We start from the raw sequence: 22,700 nt of genomic DNA, 5'->3' as shown, positions 1-22,700 counted from the left end.
TTTAATTGAACACCAGTAAAGGGCAGTATTAAGTATGTTTATATAGACTTGACACAGCAAAAATTATTTAATCTAAGACATAGCCACGAAAGAGTCATTGTGTTTAACAGATGACATGTATATACAGGTAGACATTTTTCCATCTATGCTGATATTTAAAAAAAAAAAAAACTTCCTCCAAAGTTACAGGGCTGATAAATGGAGGAACCATGAGCATCTCTTGTTCTGGTCCCTATTCGAGATGCCTACTTGTAGATTCATCTTTAGTGACAGCAAGACTTGAAAGAGATGGCAATACAAGTAAACACATCATTGAGGAATCTGAACAGCTAGCACTCAAAGTTATGAAAGTGGGTAAAAAGCTGCTCAACAGGCATACATATTCTTACTGATTTCTAGTATTTTCCATACCATGCCTTAGAATCACTTATGTATTCTCAAGTACTGATTGTTTATTATGAGCTAGATATTATACCTGACTCATGGGAACAATGACTGTGTTAGTTTTCTATTGTTGTGACAAATACCTGAGAGAAACAGGGATGAAGTTTGATTTGAGATCATGGTTGCAGACTCTACAATGTAGCGGGTTTAGTTTATAGATGTTTGGCCCCGTCACTCTGCTGAGGCAAATCATCATGGCAGCAGGAAGAGAAATAGAACAGAACTGAGCACTTCACGGTGGCTGAATGCAGAAAGCAGTAACAAAAATGTCTGTACTTGCCCTTGAAGAATATTCCATAGCAAAGTTTTCCTCTACACAGTCCCTATCTTCCATTGTTACACTTACCAATAGTCTCTTCAAGTTTTGAATCCATTAGCAGGTTAAGCCATTGACAGAATTAGATTCAACCATCCTTGGAGATGCTGCCACAAGGATGTGCTAAACTGGTTTCCTGGGTCTCTCTCAGTGCCCCAAAGTTGACACTTTAGATTAACCAACACCATTGAAGAACATAGAACTATTGATATTCATGCATCTTAGAATCCCACTGCCTTCCCATTGGGCTTCTGCTTCTTGTATTTGGCTGACTCTTGCCATTTGCTTAAGGAGCTTATGCACATTAATTCCTATGGAAAGGATCTGGATAGAACCACATAGTGAAGTTATCTGTCTTGGTTGTCTGCTTTTGTGGGATTATTCCTCCATTAAAAGCTAAAGTAACCATCATGTTTACAATTACCTTGATATTAAAATGATACTAGTAGTACATAATAAAACATTTTCTTTGATTGAAGAGTAAATGAATATATCCAATCATTTTTATGAACTTGCATGATACTCTGATCCTTGATGCTACAGTAGTGGTGCCTAATGGATACATTGATTATGGGTCTAGGTACCAGATGGCTAAAAGCCATTGCTGACCAGAATGACTGGGGAAAAAAACAAGCCTGAACTTATACTCTCCTTGGTTTGTAATGAACTGCCAGTGACTTTTCTGCGAGTTGAAGACTTTTGCTTTTGACTGCTATAATCATCGCTCAGCTGTCATTTGGTAATTGCTTAATTATACTATGTGGTGATAAGTGAAGTTTTAAGCAACAAACTCTCCCAAACAGCTGTGGACTGGATTTGTTTTTGATACTTTATTTAATTTACAATTACATTTGTAAATCATAATTAGTCTAATTTATCTAATGACCCCGTCTCAGAGTGTTGAATATTTTCCCAGAGTATTTTTTTTTAAATTATACATGAACAAGCACCATAATTTCAGAAGAGTTCAAGTGAAATGGCCATTCACACAATGCCCCCCATGCAATCCCAGCCAAGTACTTAGAAATCTGCCCCCAACCCCTAGAAAAAGGTTCTTAATGAATACAGAATGTTTCTTCCAAAAGGTTGAATTCATATAGTAATTTAGAGACGTATCTTTCTCTTCAAAAGCCTTGGAATCTAGCTCGTGACCTTTTCTTCTGTGCTCAGGATAAATAGAATTCTTTGGATAAGCTGAATGATGTTAGAACTGATCCCGAGCAAAAGGTTAAGTTCTTGTAAAGACCACAATTGGATTTTTGCTTAATCTGTAAAAAGTGCCTTTATCTGTTTTGTTTTCTCCTCTAAATTTTGCTGTCTCTCCTAATTAGCTGTACCTTGCAGGGAATTTGTGTTCTTTCTCAGTCTTTTAAGGAGACTGTGTTGGTGACATTTAGAATAATCCGAGTGGGCAAGAGTGAAGCGTTGCTGTCGTTTCTACTTGCTAACAATTTAGAGTTCTGAAAAGTCTGGCCGATGCAATGAAAAGTTTGTGTGCTTAGTGAGATGGTGTCCAATTGGGCAATCTTCTAGGTCTTGGGAAATGTCCTAGAAGCTTGGCAAGAAGACGTTCTCATGAGAACACGAATGCTGCCAATTTCCAATTGGCCAAGACACATTACATGGACAGCCTTCCCTCTGAGCGAGCAGGCAGTTCCACTCCAATTGGAATCTGCAATGCAAAGATGCACAGGGGAGGAAGATTAAACAAATCTTTTCAGATTTCCCATCCAGGTGAATCTTTCATCCTATCTAGTCTGCCCCAATTTTCTTTTGATCATCAACCATTTAAAATATTAGGGGACAGTAGGCATCTTGTGGGTTAGATTTTAGGATTGTTCAAAAGCCAAGGCACATGCCAGATGAGTGATCTCAGATCCCCTTTTACACATATGCAAAATATTGAACCTGCTGGAACAGTGAAATTTAGATTTGCTCTGTGAGGCAACCTGCCTGTCAGGTTGGCCTTGGCTCAAGTGGTGCCCACCCTTCATGCATTTTGGGGGAAATGGTGACAGCTGTGTTCTTTGCCTGACTGCTTCCGTTTATGAAAACATGAGGGTAAATGGTAGACACTCCCACAGGCCCCTTTACTGTGAATTCTTTTCTAGCCACAGCCAAGAGTAAAAGGCCTGAACAGCACTGAGCAACAGTCATCTATAGCCTACCTCAAATAGCTTGAATACTGTTTTTATTTAAAAATAAAAGAGCCCAGTAAAATTTTAAAAATATGCTTTCCTAAGTGCAATCTGCAAACAACAATTTTGGGTTTTTTTATTTATTAATTGTGAGTGTGTGTGCACACACATACTCCCATTTGTTTGTGTGAAGCTATGTGTGCATACTTGTATGAATGCATGTATGGAGGACACCTGCCAACTCAGGGAATGTTCTTTGTTTTTTTGAGACTCAATCTCTCATTGGTTTCTCATTATGTCTCATGCTTGTGTAACAAATACTCGTGTGACTAATGGCCTCCACACATATCTGCACACAAATGATCAAGGGCACAATTAATAAAGAAAAGAAGAAAATTGCCATTTGCAAATTTCAATTAGGTAAACATATTCCATAAATGATAGAAATCATGTAATATTTTTAAGGTTGACTTAATTCACTTATGATTAACTCTGGTTGTACCCATTTCCCTGTTAACCACATAAGCCTATTGTTCTTATTGTTCTTTATGACCCTTTTCCACAGCTTAATTGGGTTGGTTGAATGATGTTTGGAGATGAAGGCAAATATGTTGTTGTTTCCCTCACAGACATGTGCACATTTAGGGGATCAGTTCTAAGTTCTACACTATAAGGAGATTTTTTTTCTTTTTCTTTTTCTCCTTTATTAATTTATTCTTGTTACATCTCAATGGTTATCCCATCCCTTGTATCCTCCCATTCTTCCCTCTCTCCCATTTTCCCCTTATTCCCCTCCCCTATGACTGTTCCTGAGGGGGATTACCTCCCCCTGTATATGCTCATAGGGTATAAGGTGATTTTAAAAAGTGATTTTTTTTTACTCATAAGAAAGAAAATCCTTTTGTGAGAGAACTTAAGAGTTAGGTCAGAAGACAGATGACTGAAGGAACTTGTGCTGTTTGCCCTGGAGAAGTAACAAGCCAAATGACTTTAATCCTTTGGAGGATCATAATTTGCAAGATGAGTTACTCCAGAGTATGTGACGCCTCCCATGGGAGCATGTCTCCTACTAGACAGCCATCAACAGCTAATCAAGGCTCTTGCTCCCACGGCACGGGGCAGCCTCACCCCTTTAGTATAGTACTCTTAGTGCTTACTTATTATGTAGTATATAATTAAAGCTCCCCTTGAGTGGTCAACTGAGATGACTGAGTAAAAGAAATCCGGAGTTGGCTTTAAAACCTCTCAGAGTTGATCCGTAAAGGAATGGCTTGCTTTTAAGTTTAGAGGATTCCTTTAACAAGACAGATTTACAGGGATATACACTTCTTATCACATTAAAAATTTAATACATCTGTTTCTCTTGGTGGCTTCATTTTTCCAACCCTAGTTTTTGTTATTATGAGAAGGAGAAAACATTGAGAAACAGGAAGGTCTGTGTTATCGCAGGACTAGAGATGACACAAGTCTTTAAGTCACAATGACAGCACCCTGGCTGAGCTCCAAGACAGAAGATACACCAAAAAGAAAAAAAAATGTTTGTCTCCAAAAGAAAGGAATGAACATCATTTTTGTGGGTACAACTTGTGGCTTGAGAAATTGGGATGCTAGAAGTATCTGGAACAGGTTGGATTGTAGCAGATCTCATCCCTTAAACCTTTGCAATTCCAAATTAACCTTGGAAGAAAAAAAGGGTCTTTAGTAATGATGATGCAAATTTCCTATGAGGCCAACAGGCAGGTGCCTCAAAGTCAGATTTCATTTAACTTAGGTCAAGCACCAACATCACAACAGAAATTTCTTGTGCACACTTATGTTTGGGGCTAAGGTTTTCTACAGCATAGCTAATACTCATAGCTAATGGCTAGGAAGCCATTGAGGAAGTTCAAATGCTGAATTCAGACAGTGAAGTTAAAAAGCCCTTTTCAGTTCCCTTGTATGAAATCAGGCATTAACAGTTTCAGTTGTTATTATTTAGACAGGGCAAGTTTATTTCCTTCCATTCTATCATATATATATCTTTTATTTCCTCCTTTGCAATTGTCTCTAGATTTCACAATAATTTGAAGTTATTTCAAATGTACGATTTCCTTCTTCTAACTCTGTAGGCTAAGTGTGGCCTCAATGTCTGCAGCTGTGAAATGTGGCAATTAACAGCATCTGTTCAGGGACAGATTCACTACGAAGTTAATGAAGTCTCACCTTTGGGCTCCTCTCACATTCTTTGAGCCTTTTCTTAAGCCCTTTCAGCAAAGTTTCCAGGTTTAGAATGGAAGATACCTAGTTAAATTGCATATCAGATTTTAAAAAGAATGTATATTTAGTATAAGTATGCACCAAATTTTTCATGAGAAAGGCACTAAAATTATTCAGCTGTTTGCCTGAAACTTCAAAGTTACTGAGTGCTCTATATGTTAACTTTACTTCAGCATTGCCACAGCTACTAGTGACTTTGTTTTCTTCTCAGGAAGATAGCCTGGGTGGGATAATCTCTATGCCCCCACAAAGACTAGGATCTTTTACTTGTGGGTCACTGTTTGTTATCTTGATTAACTTAAGCCACTTACAATTATTTAAACTACCATGGGGGCTGGAGAGATGGCTCAGGAGGCTCAGAGTATTTCCTACTCTTCAAGAGGAACTGGGTTTGGTTATAAATAACTTAACTCTAGCTCCAGAGCACCTGGTGTCCTTTTCTGGCCTCCACAGGCACTGTAGTCACATGTACACAAGCACATACAGATTTAGCAATAAAAATATTTGTAATTACCATTGTTGTCATTGCTATAGAGAAACATTTCATGGGACAAGGAGGAATGGATTTCATGGCCTCTGTTGATACATCTATTTTATGATGAGCCAAGTGTTGAATTGTTTTTTTTTTCTGGGTTAAATTTTTCACTTGCCTCAGGACCTCTTTATTCATACCATCTCCATTAACCTGAGATATATTCCATGACCTCTGCTTCTCTGATCAAGAGAAAAATAAAATACATATAATAAAGAATCAGAAACAAGTTCTCATTTTCACAATTGTCTGTGAAAATATTATTGGACTATTCACAAAAGGGAACTGGAATCTTATTCTAGGGTAATTTTATGCTCTGTTTTAGCTCAGGGCTTATTCTATGGGTTCTGTGTAGTCATAAAGGTCTTTTTTCCTTCTATGTATTTTATTCTACTACTCATGAGTGAAACAGGCATCCTTCTCTTCCACCTTAGGTTGTAGCTCTCTGAATATCCCTTACTGTTAGTCAAAGCATTTCCATGTTGACATGGGAACTGTGCCACTGATGCACACACACTTGGTGTTAGTCAGGGCTGCACTCATCCTGCACTGTCCTACTTTCAAACAACTCAGGTACCCATCAAAACCTTGATGAGTTCCATCTACACTGGATAGGATTCTGATGACTCATAAGGAGAGACTGACTCTGTTATTGCCTACTAGGTATTGGGTAGCACTTTCCTCTGAGCTGAAGCATTACATTCTTCATGGAGGCTCATGAGACTTAGGAAATAAACTTCAAAGATTAAGAAAAGCTCAAACTTAGAATGTCCATAAGGTCCTTTTCTCATAGAGCCAGTAAACGGCTTCTGGGGGAGGGCACTTGACCAGTCCAGCTACCTGGAAGAGACTCCCTGGTCAGCCCGTTACTTGGAGGGGACTACCTGACCTGTCCAGCAACTTGAAAGTTGTACAGAGAGCTACACTGTTCCAGCTTTACTAATTCTCACCTGGCTTGGGCTGAGCTTCTTGGTGATGGCTCCTGCTCCCGTATGTAATCTTTTATGTACACTCCTATGAATAATTCCAATAAATTCATTGGTTCACTGACTTGGACCTTGGATGTGTGGTTGTTATTTTGGCCCGTCATTGGCTCTCTAGCTGGGATTAAGAGGCACTGTGTCCCATTCCTTCAGAAAAAGTGACACATAACACTGGGACATAAAGGACTTTTAATAACAGGATGTCCATACGAAATGAGAATTTACCTATCCATTTTTTAAAGATTGCTATGGTAAGCAACTAAAGCACAGCTTGTAATAGTTCTCCTGTCCTAATTGCTAATGCCAAACCAATGATCTCACCATCATTTTGAACATTGTATGGGAAGTATAAGACGTATGCTAATGGTCCAGAGAACACTACTTGTCCCCAGCCCCATGGAAACAGTGTGCCTCTATCACTGATAATTCTCATTCCGTGCTCACCTGTGAAGGAGTTTTCTTCCCCAGCTCATGTCTCGGGTGCAATGGTGTCAACAATCCCTTTTGTTCCTGTACACTAAGCCCACACTGATAGAAGATTCTGGGCACAGTAAAAACACTTGCTTGTCAGCACATTGTCAGCTGCAGTCATTTTGATGTTGACCTACTACCATTTGACTTATCAAACCCACCCCAAAATAAGGTGCTTAAATGAGTTAGGCATTGTCCCTCCCTGCAGGACCAAAGGCTGCCTTCCAAAACTATGTCTGCCCTCCCTCCCCAGGACCCTCCCCAGGCTGCTTTTCCCCCCCTGAAAAGCCCTAGGATAATGTCACAGATAACAATAGAGAATTAAAAATTGGTCTTGTTTATTCTGAAGGGAAGCAAGCACACTAAATGATTTCAGGCATTCAAGACTTTCACTAATAATGGTTATTGTAGCAGTTAACATATCTGGTGGGCTTTCCATGTGCTGGATTCTGCAATGTAGGACTTACTCCATCATGGCACTAAGTTCTTACCACCAGCTATGTTACTTCACCTCAAGCTAATATCAACCCCCTATTATATAAATGGGACACTGAGTAGCTTAGGCACTTCCCAAAGTTATAAAGCCAACTCACTATGAAAGATTTGGTTGAAAAGATCAAAATATGGGGCGGATTCAAGATAGCAGTACCAATAGCACACTGTGTCTGATTAGCAGGAAAACCAGGACTGAACAGTGACCTAAAGACCAATCTGAGAGCTACAAAACACCAGTGCTGCTGATTTCCAGAACAAAAGAACTGGACACTGACATTGGATCAGACTTGACAGGATGCATTCCCCTCAGCATTCTGGACACTGACATCCTGTATCTGTCATGTTTCAGCACCAAGTGCATCAATTGCTGTTCCTCATCAGAACAAGACAGCTTCCAGGACACTTTCAAAGAAAGCTTCCAATCCTAATTGGTCCAGCATTTCAGATTGTCCCACACAGGACTCTAATTAAGCCTGGAATTTCTCAACATTTAGAAACTGGACCACAAATGCTAGACCACCATTTCCCCAGTTTTATTTGGGCCCCTACAAAGGTACTATTTGTCCCAAATCAGCCAGAAGAAACCTTAAGAGAACAGTGTCCCATTCTCTTTAAGGGGGGAGGGTTGGTAGGTTTGTGGTTGTTTTCCTGGGCTAGAAAAGGTTATTATCAATGGAAGTTGATTACAAGTTATTATTGGTCTTATTTAATGAGAAAAGAAGGTTAGATGCAGTGATGTTTCTTTTTTCCTTTATTTTACATTCTTAGGTCTGGAGATAGGGGTTGAAAAAAGAAGGAGGAATATAGGAATATATAGGGAAGATAGAACAAAAAGTAGATTAATGAATCCACTCCTCAACATAATACCTCAATTGTCACTCACAAGGTCATTTTTAATTTACTGGTATAGAATTTTGTATATAGATTCAATATAAGTTTAATTCTAGAAACAGTGGTATAGAATTCAAATGTAAGATTATTCTTCATACACCTTATATATATTTCTACTCTAATATAAGGTCTATACCCATATAACTCAATTATAATAGAAGGTTTACTTCCAATACTTTGAAAGTGCTATTGTGGGCTGTTTAGGATAAATAAGCTATACACGTTAATGGTCAGTTGATCAAATCATGGTCATGTCAATTACTAGTCTACTTTTATCACAAGAATATACATCTTAGGTGCTGAAGATAGATATGATTCTATAGAAAGATAAGGTAGGATAGTTAGATAAGCTCTTAAAAAATCTCAGAGATATGCAGAATATGGCCTTTAAAGATGTTTTTATTATTTTAAAGATTCACTGACAATGAGAGAGGTTAACTACTGACAACACCCAGCCTACCTCAAAGAGGATGATGAGCATCAAAGAACTTCCTTATGGAGATGGCTTCAAGTGTGGCAAACAAGCCATTGGATAAAACGTCCTTATTTCTACCACAGACAGAATTCTGCCTAAAAAAGAGCAAGTTTGCATGCAGGCAAAGTCAACGGTCAAACTCTACCAAGACAGGGTAAGCAAGTCCTCAGTAGTTCCTGCTTCACAAATATGTTTGTCAGATATATTGGGCCAGAAGGCTGAAGAAGATGCTCCAACATTATAGAGAGTTTGGGGTGACTATTCAGGTAGCAAACTGTTTCTGTCATCTTTTCATTTGGAAAGCTACTAACCTGCACTCCAACTATACTCAGGCAATCAAATTTATTCCTTCTTAAGTCTCTGATGGGGTTGAAGACCAGGTAGCTTAGTTTTACAATGAAACTTAGTTGCTTAAGGGTTAAGATTATTTTAGGTCTAGATAGATGTTTTAAGTTGATAATGATGAGATGTGATGGAGATTGATTCACATTCAGAATTTTAGATACACCAAGATAGGAAAGATGTTTTCTTTAAGATTGTCAAATACAAATAGTCAAAACACTAAGAATGTAACAGGTATAAAATTCCTGATTGTGTCATGGTTCTTCTTGTTATAGATAGTCTATTGTATATATGTGTAATAATATAAATGTATATGTAAGAAATAAAAATGCTTAATTAATAATAAAAAGGAAAAGATCAAAATATGAGCCAGGGAGATGGCTCAGTTAGATCAAACTTGAGTTAGGTATCCAGAATCTATGCAAAAAAAAAAAAAAAAAGTCAGGCGCATTGGCCTTTGACTGCAGTCCTAACACCAGGGAGGATAAGACAGGAAGATGCTTGGGCCCTCCTGGCCAGCACATCAAGCTGTATCTGTGAGATCAAGATGCAGAGAGAAACCCTGTCTCAAAAATTAGGTGGAGGGCTGCAGATAAAGCTCAGCACTTAAAAGCACTTAGTGTTTTTGCAGGTGCATGAAGTTTAGTTTCCATCATCCATATGGAGCAGTTCCAAGCCTCTGTGATCTTCTGCATGTTCATGTGCACATACATGCAATACACACACACACACACACACACACACACACACACACACACACACACACACACATATATGATAGAGAGTGATTAAGGATATCCAATGATGGTAATCTCTGACCTCTACACCAATAGGATGTATCCTTACAGCCACATACTCATGTGCACATGCAAATACACAGGAAAGAAGAGTTCAACATAAATCTGGCATGCTTTGCATCCTAGAATTATCATCTTATTCCTATTATAAATCAAGCATAAGGTAAAGAGTACCTACCTATACTTAAATTCTGACCACGTAGCTCACTTATACTTTTCAACCATATCTCACTTACAAAACAGATCTAGAAACAACATCTGTGGCAAGAGGAGGTAATGATTTAAGAGATGAAACCCACATGAACAGTTACACTACCACTTACATTAGTGGTGCAGAGAACACTACTCATCCCTCACTCCGAGGAAACTATATGCCCTCATCACTGATAACCCTTGTGTCTTGGTGCCGCGATGATGCCACCCATTCCTTTTTTCCTATACACGAAGCCCACACTGAGAGAAGATCCTAGGAATGGTGGATGCTTGCCATGTGCCAGTCGTTGTTTCTGAGTTCAGTGAACACCCACTTGTCTAATTCTGACCATGCTCTATGAAAACGAGGAAGCCAAGGCCACAGAGGATTATTAACTTCACCAAGGTCATGAGGAAGTGTATGGAAGAGCTATGATACGAATCCAAGCATTCTGTACTCAGATTCACCTGTATTGGTTTCGGCCATGTCAGCAGAACACTTGGTGTCCTGAACCTCCACATGGCGATCCATCAAAGAATCTCACCATTTAAGAATGTAATTTTGTACCAGACCCTGTACTAGGTATTTGACATGTGTTATTTCAGAAAATCCTCCAGATTAGCTCTATGAAGCTGATTTTACAGCTGTAGACCTCAATTTAAATGTTAAATTCCAGTGTCATATCCATGTATGTGGCTGCATTGAAAAGCATGTACTTTGCCTTTGTGGCCTCCCCTTTCCTTAAAACCTGTAGGGTATATTTGCAATCTGCAAAGGTCTATTTGACGTTTTTAGCAACAACAACCTCAAGACAGTGGAGTGTTTTCAACAGAAGCTCGTTAAATTTCCTCTGCTTCTCAAATGGCTTCCTTGTAGTCTTTTTGATACTTGTTTAGGTTTGGTTTCATGGAAAATCAATTTCATGATCGTGTTTTACTTTAACTCCCCCTTTCCCCCTTCTCCTCTTTTTCAGACACAATCTGTCTCCAATCTCACTGGGACCATTGGTGTGGCAAAACCACTTCCCATTTCGGTGTTTTGTTGCACCTCATATTGGGGTGATCTATCAGGCAATCAAGCCACAGCAAGATGCTAAATGCCAGATGGTACTTTGTGAGTAAGAATCATCCTTTGAACATCTGTGGCCAGTCCTGAAAAAGGAAATGCCCTACTGTGCAAAGCATCCGGGCTGCAAATTAGCCACAAAGACTGATGCGTACAAAGGGAGTTGCTCCCAAAGGAACCTGGCTGCATCCTATGAGCTCAAAGACAATCCCGGCAGGTGAAGACGGGGATGTTGGGAGTACATCCTCCAAGGAAGAACTTATCTACTTTGTCTCCTTCTTTTGTCTTTTTTAGTCCCAGTAGCAACATGGGATTTTCTAGGATTTGCTGTGTCTTTTTTTTTGTTGCTCAGGTAAAAAAAAATAAATAATTAAATAGAATAAATAAAAAATAAAAACATTAACTAAAAACAAACAGGAAAGGAAGGTATCCATTTGGCTTACGGACTACATAGTCTATTATCTAGGGAAACCAGATTTGGAAAACTGAGGCAGGGACTGAAACAGAAACCAAAAAGAAACACTGCTTGCTGGCTTGCTTCTCCTGGTCTTCTCTGCTATCTTTCACACAGCCTATGTCCATCTGCTCAGGGGTGACACTGCCTACAAAACAATGAGCACTAATCACCAATCAAGAAAATGTCTCACAGACAGGACCACAGGGCAATTTGGCAGAAGTAATTCCTCAAGAGTTTATCTTCTCAGATGTTATAAAAAACCGATGTCAGCCTTCATTCTTCTCTATTTTATTTTATTTTTTCATTATGTGTGAATGTATGTGCGCCATCCTCATGCAAGTGCCTACAGAGGCCATTACAGGTGAGCCACCATGTAGGTTCTGGGAGCTGAACCTAGGTCCTCTGCATAAGCAGTAAGTGCTCTTAACCATGGAGGCATCTCTTCAGTCCCCATGTCAGCCTTTAAGTCAAAGTCAAAGCATTTAGATAGTATTTGCTATAGGGAAGCCATTGTAATATAAGCACTGTACAGATAGTTGTTACTAAAGGATCATCACCTGTAAAAGGGGCAGGTAAAAAATTGAGTCTATGTGCCTCTGTTCACTTTAAGTGATTTGATTCATTAATTTATTCACTAATTGAAAGCTTTGATATTGAATAATTAGTATATGCTGGATGTTTCAGCAGTCCTAGACTAGTAATGAAGGCCTAGAGGATTCTGGGAATCCTGCAGGAGAGTCAGTTATCTTTAGTCTGCTTTGTAAGGTTGAAGAATCGGGGTTCTGCTGGCAGCAGAAAATGGAAGTGGCAGACACAGGAGCAGCAACAGAGTCGATGCACTTGCCAGCACACTGTGAAGGCAAGCAGACAAAAAGCAATACTTTCCCTCAGATCATCTCTGGGCACCACAGGTACTGACCAAATTTAGAGTAGGCCTTTCTACTTCAAATAACCTAATTAAGAATAACCTTTATAGGTGTGACCAGCAACTAATCTTTTAGTTCTTTCTGGATCCAAATGATTTGACAACCAAGATCTACCATTACAGTTCCAAAAATCATGAGTCCAAAATGGGGCCAGGTCATAGCTCAGTTGGTGCAGTGCCTAGCAGGAATGAGCCCTGATCTTGATTCTCAGAATACCTTCAATCAGGTGTGGGGATACACACAGGCAATCTCAGTTCCTGGGAAGAGGAGGGAGGGAGATTGAGAACTTAATGGTTATCAGTTGTTATCTAGTGAATTGGAGGCCAGCCTAAGTTACATGACACCCTGCCTAAATAAAAATGTCCAAAATAAGTTTTAATGGGCAGAATCAAGGAACTGGCAAGTCCATGTAGCCACTGGGCTTTGAGTGCCAATATGCTTTGTTGTCTTTCCAAGATTACAGAGATCTAGTACACTCCTCTGTATGTGGCTCCTTCCATCTTGAGGACTAACACCCATACATTTTGGGGTACCTGGTGAATTTCTCTTAGATTCAGGCTTTCTGTTCTCATTGTTACATTGCCTGTCCTTGATGACTCTGATTTTCTTGCCTTGCCCTTGCCCTCTCATAGGGCCCTTGTGACTACTCTGAGTCTACCAGATAGATAAGAATAATCTTTCCACCTCACTATGCTTAATCATACTGGCAAAATAGCTTTTCACAAGGTATATTCTGTTTCAAGGGCTGTTGTAACAAAGCACAAATCCTTACGCCTTAAAATGTAGCTGTCAGCAAGACCTTCACTCTGAAGAGATGCATCAGAATCCTTCCGGACTCTTCCTAGACTCTGGTGATATCTCTATTTAGTGGCATTCTTGGGCTCACAGCTACATTGCTCCACTTAAGGGATGATCTTAGGAATCTCTGCTTTGACATAGCCATTTCCCACATATATGCCAATCATATTGGCCCTGGGGCTACAACAGTGACTCCATATTTCTGTACATGTGCAGGGAACTTGTTTCCCTTGTTTCCAGTAGCATTACGAGCACAGGTACAAGTGGGTTCGGACTTTAATCTATTCTTTGGTGGTACATGATTCAACTCACAAGGCCATGTAAATTCTCAGGCTTCGACAATTAGGATGTAAGTGGCTTGCATGGGAGAAGCTCCTATGAATCGTTTTACCACATATTTACAGATTGTAGATGATAAGATAAAGTACCAAAGAAGCTAAGAGATGAGTCAGTGTTCCTATCCTGAGTGTAGAGTCCAGATCTATTGACTTCTTCCTTGTGTCACTTCTACCTGTCTGGGTAAGTGCTAAGCCAGGTCATATGAAAGAGTCCTTGAGTGGAAATGGAAATTTTCAGAAATTCCATTAAAATCATTGACATGACGAAGATTCAAAAATCTCAGGAACCCTACAAAAGACCGTTTAGGCTGGCGGATCTGGACCTAGTGTGTGTGTGTCGGGGGGTGGGGGCAGGGAGAGTGGCCGCACAAACTGCTGTACCAACCAAGGACAATGCATTCAGTAAATGTAGACCTCCTATTTAGATCTAGCCAATGGACAGCACATTCTCCATGGTTGTAGGGAGAGTGGGGACTGCTCTGGCATGAATTCTGATGCTCCCATTTCACCACTTACCCTTGGTGGGGAGGCCTGGTGGCGCTGAGAGGAAGGGGAAGCAGGCTATCTGGATGAGACCTGATAGGCTAGGATCATATGATGGGGGAGGAGGTCCCCTCTGTCTAGGTCTAGGGGAGGGGAATAGGGTGAAAGAGGGAGGGAGGTGGGAATGGGAAGATACAAGTGAGGGGATAACAATTGGGATATAGTATGAATAAATTATTTTTTAAAAAAAGAAAAAAATCTTTTCAATGACTACTTTTTTTTTTTTTTTTTAATCCCATGGTCTGACTTTTTTGGTCTTGAGGACATCACTTTTCAAATTTGATCTCCGTTCCTTTGCTTTGAATGAGGATTATTACACAAATCCAAAATGAAATTGGCTAACGACTAACTAAAGGCTCCTCATCAACCATATGAGTGCTGAGAAGCACAGAAGGTATAAGCAGTACTTGTGCTAAAAGCTGCCTGGCAGATCCTAGATATGAGTGTGCAGTCAAGGACAGAACACAGTTTACTGCAGGCTGGCCCCTGAACTCTTTTGCAGGTCAAAGTACTTAAAAGTTAGCTTGTGTTTGATGAGAGCATTTAACATCTAATGCTAGTATTCTTTCTTTAGCACTGATTAATTCAAAGGAAAGAAACCTCTGTAGACATGTAAGCTTTCCCTAATTTCCATTTCCTCTTAAAACTCTCAATGTTTTTTGTTTAACTAAAAAACAATGCACGAAATACTTGATCAAATTCATACACCCTATGGTATAACAAACCCTTTCTTATTGTAGAAAGGTAAAAACATGTAAGACATGGGTAGCTTTCAAACCTCACACATGTCAGAAGGTTCCATATTTTAACGAAAGGGTCAAGCAAGCCATTTTCTGGGATCATGTCTCTACAGAGAAGGGAAATTTGTCAACACCTGGGAGAGTCATGATCAGAACAAAGTGGCTGAGTTTGCTCCTTAAAACCAGGCAGTAGGCAAGTTTGGAAATGCAAACCTGGCTTTTTCTATTGCTAGGCTATGGATGTCCAGGGAAAGGCATGTTGCTAAGGAGGAGTCCATGCTCTTTTCAGAAAGACATTTTCTTCTTTTAAAATTGTAGTTTATTATAATTTATTCAGATTACATCCTGAATGTTATCCCCTCTATTGTATCTTCCTGTTCCCACCCTTCCTCCCTTTTCCACCCTATTCCCCTCTCCTAGACCTCTGACAGAAGGGGACCTCCTTCCTCACCATATGGCTACAGCATAGCAAGTCTCATCCAGATAGTCTGCATCCCTTTCCTCTGTGTGCCTGCCTGGCCTCCCCACCAAGAGGAAGTGATCATACAGAGAACACATAGTTCATGTCAGAGGCAGTCCCTGCTTTCCCTACAACTGTGGCAATTGAGCTGTCCATTGGCTAGATCTGAACAGGAGGTCTAGGTTTGATGCATGCATTGTCTTTGGTTGGTGTAACAGTTTGTGCAGGCCTTCCTAGAGGGTCTCCTTGTGGGGCTCCTGAACCCTCTGGGTTCTTCCATCCCTCCATTCTTCCATATCACTCCCAGAGCTCCACCTGGAGTCCAACAATGAGTCCCAGCATCTTTTGCAATCCCTTTCTGAGTGGAGTATCTCAGAGGACACCTATGGTGGGTTAATAACCATTTATAAGTGAGTATTTTTAGCATGCATGTCTTTCTGGGTCTGGGTTACTTCACTCAGGATGATCATTTCTAGTTCCATCCATTTCTTTACAAAAGAGTAGATCTATTTTACAGATTTATGCACCAAGTCCTGGATACTCAAGTTTAATCCCATCTAGTTCAGCACTTACTTCTGGAGAATGTGGAGCCAAGATAATTGGCCCATTTTAACCTTAAACTCCATAGGTATGTATACAAGGTTCAATAGATTCTTAAAGAATTTAGATCATATGAATGTTAAAGAATAATATCATTCCCATTTGTGGTTCCTCAGTGCAGGGACATCTGTGGAGATTGTTGCTTCTTTATGTATTATGGTTTACTGTAGCTTTGACACAGCCTCATGGGCCATAATGAGAAATGTATGCTTTGAAAGACAGGGTGAGGAGGCAGTGCAGATATGAATGCCATAGCAAGTGAATCCCACTTTCAAAATGATTCTTGACAATAAAGAGAATTTTTGTCAGAATTAACTCATGGACAGTAGTTAACAAGTTATGCACCACCACCACCCCAATCCTGGAAAAATCTGGTCCACAGAGAGCCAAATAAATCCATCATATATTATTACTATTATATTTTGACACCTAAAAAGGGTTGAATAATAGACAGGGATAGAATTTGTCCCCTAGAAGATGAATTTTAGGGGTTTAATGGCATGTGGTGGTGTTTTTGTTTCAATACCAGAAAGCTATTAGCTTACTCATCCACCAGCATTACCTTTTTGAGAGCCGGGTCCCAGCCCAGATCTACTTAATCAGAATTCCCATTTTTTAAAAAAAATCCCCAGATACTTGTATACTCTCTGAAGTCCAGGAAGTACTTGATTTAGTACCACCCTGCCATAAACAGAAAGCATCTTGTTCATTGAATACAATAATAAATCCAAGAAGATATAGTTCAGAATCAACGTGCTGTCTTAGTGATTCAATTGAAAACCAATTATTACCACTTTTCTTCCCTACCACACTAAAAAGGCAAAGCCATTATTCATTGACCTTATCATCACAAAGTAGCTATTATAGTATGTCTTATAGCCAGGAGGAAAGGTGGAGGGCAAAGCAATATGTTAGTTAATGATCTAGTAGTTCCTAGAACATTGTACCAGAACCTAGTACAATGGCAAAAGATCTAAGATAAACAACTTAAAAAGAAGAAAGACTTGCTTTGGCTTTCCTTTCACTGGTTTCAATTCATTGTCATTTGGCTCTGTTTCTTTGGGACATGTGGTGAGACAGAAAATTGTTTGGGGAGAGTGGGGTGGAGCAAAGCTGCTTATCTCACAGTGGGTGGGAAGCAAGGACAGGTGAGGCAGGAAGAAACCAGTTTGCTAGCATCTCCTTTAAGGACAGAACCCAATGACCTAACTTCCTCCCTTTGGTTCTCAGTTCTTAATGACTCTACTACCTCCCAACATCACCACAGGATGGCAACCAATTCTTTACCAAATGAAACTTTGGGGAATATTTGGAATCACATTTATAGCAGGCAGTCATGAAAAGGAAATATTACGGCTTTTTTGTTTGTTTGTTTGTTTGTTTTGGAAGTGAACAGACCTCCAGGAATTCTTCCCCTCATTGCTTATCACTGTAGTGCAGGGCTAAGATGAACACAAGGGGGCTGCAGAGGGAAACGTTTGAAGTTCACTGTACCACTCAAGGCACAAGGCAAATTCGGTGCATTGGTCTTATTCATTAATACATTTTGATAAAGAAAAAAATTGGCCAAGTAAGGCTGAGAAATAAATCTACATAGGTTTCCTGTATAGAAGTCTTCTCAAAGGTTTTTATGCAAGGGTACACCACAGATTTCCCCGAGGGAAATATAATTATAGCTTTTCCATTGACTAGATCACAGAGCTTCATTTTCTAAGAATTGGCGGCATTCCTTTTGAATCAAATGACATTTAAAAAATAAGTAGATTGATATAGTGTCTCTGTCAGTTATTCAACTCTTGTTAGAGTGATAAAGCTCAGAATAATATATAACAGAATTATTTGACCTTATATGGACCATATTTTATCACTGCTTTTGAGTTGATTGCAACAAAAAAATTAATACAACAATGATAACACCTACTGATAGTTATATGATATCCTTCTACAAATTAATATATTTCCACATTTTATATCTAGTAAAATATGTTTACATACAATGTAAAATGCACGGTTATAGATATAAGCATGTTATCTTTGGATTTGATGACAGCATTATTTTATTTCTTAAACATCTAGAGTGCCACGCTATAAAACCTCCTGAAAATAGAAATGGTAACCAGGACTGTGGATACTGTGTGTAGCTGCATTATTCAGAATTCTCTAGAAGAGACATATGTTTATATATGTAAATTATACAAATATAAATACAACTACATATGTTAAAAGAAGATGATTTTAGAGTGGCTTTTAGGCTCATAGGCTGTAGTCTGGCTAGCCCAACAATGGCTGTCTATCCATAGCAAAGCCAAGAATATGGAAGAAATTTAGTCTGTGAAGCTGGCTATCTGAGCTCACTTTGGTCTATGCTGGAACTCCTGAAGAAGCAAGTTATAATATCAGGGAAGAAGAGATGCCTCAGCAGCAGGAGAGAGGAACTTGTCAGCTAGAGTAAGGGCAAGCAGGCAAAGAACAAAAGCTTCCTTCTTTTACATGGGCTGCCACAAAAAGGTCTTCCAACTTCAGATGGTCCCATCAAGAAAATCCCCCAAGGCGTATCCAGCAGCTCGGTTTTTATTTGATTCCAAATGTCAGGTTGATAACCAAGGCCAGCCATTACGGCAGCTAATTTTATAAACATCTTAATGCTTTACTCTATCTATGGCCTTGTCTTTCAAGATGCCTGGAGAATTCCTTAATTTAATCTTCAAGCTTCTTCCAGGGTGTGTGTATGTTCCTGTGTGTGTCGGGGGGGAGGCTGTGCTGGCCTGTCTGAGGCCACAGGTAAACTTACAATTTCATTCCTCATGTGCCATCCATCTCACTCAGTTTGAGACAGAGTTTTCCATTGGCCTGGAGGTTGCCTGTGAGGCTAAGCCATCTGCTCAGTGAGTCTCAGGGCTCCATCTGTCTCTGTCTCTGCAGTGCCAGAATTAGAAGTGTATCACTAAGTTTGGCTTTGTTACATGGGCTCCTGAGTCCAGACTCTGTTCCTTGCTTTTACAGTAAGTACTTTACTGAACCACATCTGTCGCTCCTCAGTGCATATGTTTTTGTGTCTTTAAAAATAACTTAAAGGTTATTTCCTAATTCTAAGAAGCATAAGCCACAGGTAGAGCTTGTCTGCGTGTGCTGTGCCTGTCCATGGTATTCTCAAGGCCGTGCACAGGGCACAGTTGATGCTCTTGAGGAAGGCTCTGTGTTAACTGTGATGTGGGAGTCAGAGATGGGGCAGCCGAATAACTTCATGGCTTCTGGGCTGATCCTGGGGTATCGGGGTCAGCATCCTCCATGCTCACAGATACACTGTCTCCATCCCTTTAGTGAGCCATCCATTCAGCCTCTGCTGGTATTTTCTGTCATGCCACTGCAATGAGAACAGATCCCACGGCGACCACAGTGATGTACCTGTGGATTGAGTTCAGGCCATTAAATCGCCATCGTGCGACCTATCTAATGTCATTATAGTCTGGCTTCAGCAAAGCAGAGAAATAGAGGGGGAAAAATGACACAATTACCAATGTGCGTGTCCTCAGACTTTCAAAGAGCCTGAAGGAAGAAGTGTCTCTAAGAGATGGTACGCGCACACACAGGCAATCGCACACTGAGAGCTGCCTATTGGTAATGAACACTGCAAACTGTACAAAGGAGGGAATTATGAACTGAGGTTTGAACTGGGAGGAAGCCTTGGTGCACTCTCCATAGGATCATCTATAGCCAAGTCTTTATTATTAATATTTTTCCTAGAGGCTTGTGAAAGAAAATTTGGAAACTCAGAAAGGGAAGTGCTGGAAATCTCAGATCTTTTGCTATAGTGGGGAAGACAGCCTGTGACTTACACTTCTTGTATTTTACTTAGGCATTGAAAAGAAGAAAAAGAATCCTGTTGGGTCACAAGGTGGACTAAAGCACATGTCCAGGAAAGCTTAACAGGCCTGTGCATAGGTTTATTTTTGCAGTACTGAACCCAGAAGCTCTCCCATACTGGCCAAACACCCTATCACTGAGTTACATCTACAGATCATTATTACTTGTGTTTTGAGTTTCACTAAGTTACCTAGGCTGGCCTCAAACTCATTCTATTGTTCAATCTGGCTTTGAATTTGCAATCCTCCATGGTTCCGTCTCCCTGGAAGCTGTGATTACAGGTCTGTGTATGAGGACTCAAGTCTCTATATGACTTACTGAGTTTAGAACATCTTGAGTTTGCTCACCGTACAGTGATTTGTAGTGACATTTTTCTGAAACATTTTAGAAAATTTTCTCTAAAAATCTGCTTTAGGGATTTCCAAATAATTTCTTATCTCTGCAGGTTTCCCGGGTAAAATGTTGCCTAATGCTTTGTGTTGATTTCATTTCTTAGCGTTTATGTCATTTATATGTCTTTATTTCATTTGCAGAACAGTTGTATTAGGTCACCCTTCTTAGAGAAAGGCTTGGGCAAAATGTCCACTTCCGGTTTCTCATAATTTTATATCAGTCAACCTAGTTATCAATTCTTAAAAATAGGCTAGGGGACTTTGGGCAACCCTATGCCTTAGTACTATTTTTAAAATGGTTCTCATCTCTCTAATTAGCTGCAACCAGGAAGGCTAGTTGGTGGACACATGGTGTCGTAGCTCTGTGAAAAAGCTGCCTGATGGCTATAAACACAGCCATATGTTCTCTCTGAAACGTGGTTGTGCTCACCTGTGACAGGGACAGCTGATCGACGAGGATCTGTCTCTTCCTCTTGTGGTACTTGAGAAACCGGGAGGCACACACATTGCCTCAGTGTTTTCCACTAACTGTCACCACTTCGGCGAAATGTCATTTGCATGTTAGCTCCATTCTGCCCAGCGTGTACTTGAAGCGGCAGCCGCCGTTTGCAGAGTACGTTCGGCGCTTTTCCCTTTAACGCTGCGACGCTTTAATTGGATGGCCTCCTTTGGAAAGCAGGTGGCACGCAGGTTGCACAGGTTTCTGAAACTAAGTCGTTATCAAGAAAGAGGATAAAACCATCAAAATTTTCACAGTGCATGTACAAGAATTTCTCAGCAAAGTTCAATAGATTTGCCCTGAACTGGTGCAGCTTATAAAACCCTTGAGCCTAATTGCTTTCCTGCATTTTGGCAAGAAAAATAGCTGACTCGTACCAGAGTAGAAAGAAAAGGTTGGAAGAAAGTGTCTTTTAAAGAAAAGCTTACAGTGAAATTTTCAATCAATATTTTTAATCCCACAAGATGAGATAAAATATGATATCGTGTTCTGGCAGTGAGAGATTGGGGACAGGGGAGGGGTTTTGGGAGCCAAACTGATGAGGGGCTGTGGAGTAACTACTGAGCTTGGCCTAGGCACGTGGTGGGCTTCATGGCTGGGCTATGAGGCAGACATATCTGATTTTCCCATGTAAGTAGGTGAGAGAAAGGCACGTGTGAGACACGTAATGTACTTTCCCTTCGTCTCTCCATTTAGTATCACTTGACTGTTCATTAAAGTGACCGGAGGAAAATTGAGTGAAGGCACCAATCCACTTTCGTATTTAAAAATACTTTGCGTTACTAATTTCAGAAGTGCGTTTTCTGCCTGTGATTCATACATATGTATGCACATTTATACCTTTAGCATCATACATAATATTGAAAGCTTATTTTATTGCTTTTTCAATGCTTTAGAGGCCTTGCTTAAAACAGGTCTCTCACCTTTTACTCTTATTTTTTTCCCTCCCCCACCCCATATTGTATGCACCGCACAAGCTATTAAACTGTGAGCTGGCTGGTGATTGATCTCTTTAATAAAAGCAAGTTCTTTAGTAAGCAAAGAGTGATAAAGATAAACAAATGTACTGGTTTGTCCAGTGCTTTGGAGATTATGGCAACACAGGGCCCCACGAAAGCCTATTAACAGATAACTCAGATGAAACCATCAACTCTGATTTCAGTAAGTCGGGAACCATTCGCTTTAAGTTAATTTTATCCATGTTTTCTCTTCATTTGTAATACTTTGTAGGTTTTAACAGAAAAATATTTAATAGTGTGCTGTGTAGTCCATAGATAAACGATGGGGGCAATTTCTCCACCTAACTGCTTGTCAAGCCCTTTAGCAAGGTACACACTGGCCGGCAGTTTATCATCTCGATTTCTAGATTGTTGTGGAAGATCACTGAGAGGCCTGAGACTCCCCAGAGGACCATGCTCTAATCCTGTCATTTTTTAAAACGCTGGAAACTGTAAGGTTACATGGGAAGATGATTTTACATAAGGCTTTTCTTTAGCTCGTCACAATAACGCTTGCTTTCCATGGTAACCACTGTTTCCATGGTACAGGCTGCAGCTCCTCTAGAGCAGCTGAGGGGCTTTCTGAAGATGCTCACCCACCCACATGTGTGAGAACACACCTCCCCCTCTCCTTTCCTCTCTCCTCTCCTCTCCTCTCTTTTTTTCCCTCCCTCCTCTCTTCTCACC

General features: G+C 40.1%; 1 long non-coding RNA gene across 2 annotated transcripts in view; it reads left to right on the top strand.

Moving 5' to 3' along the window:
* The window catches only part of LOC311582691, a 34,054-nt gene extending 22,322 nt beyond the window's left edge, over positions 1-11,732 (top strand). For both annotated transcript variants that reach the window (XR_014774194.1, XR_014774195.1), the window contains 2 exons: positions 8,940-9,155; positions 11,307-11,732. This is a non-coding gene — a long non-coding RNA (uncharacterized lncRNA). The remainder of the gene's footprint in view (positions 1-8,939; positions 9,156-11,306) is intronic.
* The last annotated feature ends 10,968 nt before the right edge of the window (positions 11,733-22,700 follow it).

This window comes from Acomys minous, assembly GCF_964271855.1.
Source record: "Acomys minous genome assembly, chromosome: 14".
NCBI classification, from domain to species: Eukaryota; Metazoa; Chordata; class Mammalia; order Rodentia; family Muridae; genus Acomys; species Acomys minous.
Note: the sequence above shows the minus strand (reverse complement) of the source record. Positions and strands in the feature narration are given on the sequence as shown.